General features: G+C 34.6%; 1 pseudogene; it reads right to left on the bottom strand.

The window, feature by feature from the left end:
- Positions 1-1,123: 1,123 nt before the first annotated feature.
- Positions 1,124-2,755, bottom strand: LOC107694726 (GTPase IMAP family member 7-like; annotated as a pseudogene).
- Between the last annotated feature and the right edge of the window lie 568 nt (positions 2,756-3,323).

Genomic DNA, 3,323 nt, shown 5'->3' with positions numbered 1-3,323 from the left:
AATCTAGCCTGTTATTAGTAGAAAGTACTTTATTCTAATATAGGCATCACTATTTCAATCAAGAGGAAATTCAAAGAGCTTTCATTTTGTTGTTACAGCTCGGGTATACCATGTCATCAGTCTTATTCGTTTTGTTAATAAGCTCTGTGTTTATAATCAACGAGTTTGTCATTGCACAGTTTTTTTTTTTTTTTTTATTAACGCTAATGAATCAACACTATTAGTTTTGTTCCAAGATAATGAAATATCTAACATTAAAGATTCTGAGTGTCATTGACAAATATATTTTCTTGTAAAATATGCGGTGTAATCGGTTACAATCAAACTTTGCATGTACATTTATATTTAATATTCTGCCTTATAGTTCAATACACTTGTGCTGCATCAGCTGCATGTTCATTTCCAGCTCTTTTGGTGAACGGCAGAGTTTTATACTGAATATGGGGGACATTCAAGTATCACCAGCATAGTCCACCCAGGCAACCATTTACAGCTCCCTAGCAACATAAACAAGCCATTTCTCAGCAGCAGAACATTGTACTGATTTAGAGATTGTCTTTCCAGCAATCCCATACTATACATTACTGTAGCAAATAACAGAGTTTAGAGTTCAGATATGCAGTTACATCTTAAAACATTTATACAATTCTTGCAAGCTGTGTTTACATGGATGTTCATTTCGAATCAGACATGATGAATGTACTGTTCTGCTGATATAAAAGTTCTTTGGACTGACTAAATAATACAGTTTATTAGACTTGTCTTTTTTAATTTATTTTAAGCTAGTGTTTACATATGGAGACACTTGTGTAAAATTGTATTATGATAGTATGAATGCTATTAGGATAGAATTATGTTAAGACCGTATTAATGCTTCCTACATGAGTAGTATACAGTTTTATCATATTTAATATTGAAAAAAAGTTACATGTATTGATTGCGTTTGTTTAGAACCTAGTTAAAACTAATTTTCCAACAGATGAAGTGACCAATATACGTTCCATATGCACATGGCAATCTCAAACAACTCAATCCAATTCTAATTCAATATTTTAGAGAACTGAAACAGAAATTAGTATATGAAGGTCTGGCCTTTGTTGTTCACTCAGACTAACTATGGCTCTTATTTTCCTTTAGCTATTGCTATCGCTGCTACTGCTACAGCTCCTATTGCTACTACTCCTCCTCCTATTACTGTTAGCGCTGTTTGCCCATACTGTCTCCGTTTTTGCTTTAAAGCCTCTTGTTCAATCTTTTTCTGGGCTTTATTGTATATCTCATTAGTGTAGTGTTGTCCTCCATTGATCCTCACCATTTCTTCAATCTTCTGCAGCAGTTCTGTGACCTGAGAGCGACTCCTCATGTCTTCATTGTTAAATGAGTGAAATCTGCCACCGCACTTATTAACAAGAGCCTTGAGATCATTACTTTCACTGATATACTCATCCAATGAAATCCGCTTCAGATGGTCTCTGTGAGTGAACAGAATGATGGTGTGATCAGAAGCTCCTTCCCCAAAGTTTTTCTGAATCCGATTCACTGTGTTCTTCTCTTCTTCTGTGAATCTCACACCCAGTCTGATGACTAGCAGAAACACATGAGGACCAGGAACAGACATGTAGATGCACTTCTCGATCTCTTTCTTCAGGTCCCCTTCACTCATTGATGTATCATATAGTCCTGGAGTGTCAATGAAATTATGTTATCCTCCACTGCTGTCTCGTGTCTTTGACAGTGTCTAGTCATAGACTTAGAGGAAATCCCTTGCTTAAAAACAAAGTTTCCGATGATGGTGTTTCCTGTTGAACTCTTTCCTGATCCAGTTTTACCCAACAGCACAATCCTTCGATCTGCTAAAGATAGAAACACAAAATTGTATTTACACTTTACAAATCATAGTAATTTAGCATTTTGTCTTTGCTCACTAGGGGGCCTCAAGATGACTTAAAATCACTAAAAATAAGACAGAACAAGTATATAAAATAAGTTAATTAACATTATTTATTTGAACCCCTCAACAAGTGTTATTCCCATTGATGAACCAGGGATCCTGATATTTTGAAAAAAAACTGGACGTACTGTATGAGGTCACCTAATTTTAAAAGTGTGATTTCTAGAAATGTCATAGAAATTATAAACCATAGTAATGGTGCACCATTAGGATAATCCATGGCCAGCAAACATTGTGTTTGTTGTTTGCCTCCAATGCATGCACATTAAGCCATAGATTATCACTTACATATATATAATTTACATTTTAATATGAACATCTCTCAGAATTAAAAGAAATGAAACCACACATGGCTAAATATTTACCCAATTTGAAGTACAAACTTTCTCTAGCGATCTTCTGTACCAGCCCTTCCATCTCTTCCTGACTTTCCATCTGTTTCCTGAGATCTTCCTGTTCTGCTGCATCCATCTTTTCCTGTTTTTTCTTCCCTTCTTGTTTAATTCTCTCCTTCTTTGGGAAGATCTCATGGCTGTAGTTCTGTCCTCCATTGTTCTTCACCATTTCATCAATACTCTTTAAGAGCATTGTGATCTGGTAGGGATCGCATTCATTTTTGCTGTTTATCACATGAAATCTTCCTTCAAAGTAGTTCAGCAGCTCTTTAATATTTTCACTCTCAGTGATTTCAATCCATTCTCTTCTGGATATTTTTTCTCTCCCAATAAACAGCACTACAGTAGACCTCATAGCTTGACCTCCAAAGTTCTCCTGAATTTGCTCCACAATCTTCGTCTGTACCTCTCTGAAGGTCGTAACACTCCAAAGAGAAAGAAAAACTTGAAATCGCATCATATGACCCCTTTAATAAAGAAAAATAATTTCATAAATTATTTAAAAAAGATTTAAACTTTGGAACATGGAATGTCTTTAAAACTGTCATTAAATGTCTATACTCTGCACATGGTATGAATATGGAACATGTATTTTCAAAAGCATGTGTTAAGCAAATTGTAATGGTAAAAACACTTCATAACAGAAGCAGAAGCAGTCCTGGCCAGTCATTGACTCATCATGGTTCTCTAGTCTCTAAATTTTGAATCTGGATCTTAAAACAAATAATATTGCTGCATTATAACCCCAAAAATTAACAAAAATACATGTATGGCATTCAACTTTCTTACTGCACATTTTATCAGTTTAATAACATAGTATATTTGACTGTCCCACATTAGTCAAAACATGCCGTCCCACTTTTGAAACATCCTTTTCTAAAGTGGGACCACAAAGATTGCTTCAAATAGAAAATATTCTTAACATATTTCAACAATATTATTGCAAATTGATGCACAAATATAATTTGATAACATTT

The sequence above is a fragment of the Sinocyclocheilus anshuiensis genome, unplaced genomic scaffold (assembly GCF_001515605.1).
Source record: "Sinocyclocheilus anshuiensis isolate Anshui unplaced genomic scaffold, SAMN03320099.WGS_v1.1 scaffold9648, whole genome shotgun sequence".
Taxonomy (NCBI): domain Eukaryota; kingdom Metazoa; phylum Chordata; class Actinopteri; order Cypriniformes; family Cyprinidae; genus Sinocyclocheilus; species Sinocyclocheilus anshuiensis.
The sequence above is the reverse complement of the archived record's forward strand: the minus strand, read 5'-3'. Positions and strand labels throughout refer to the sequence as shown.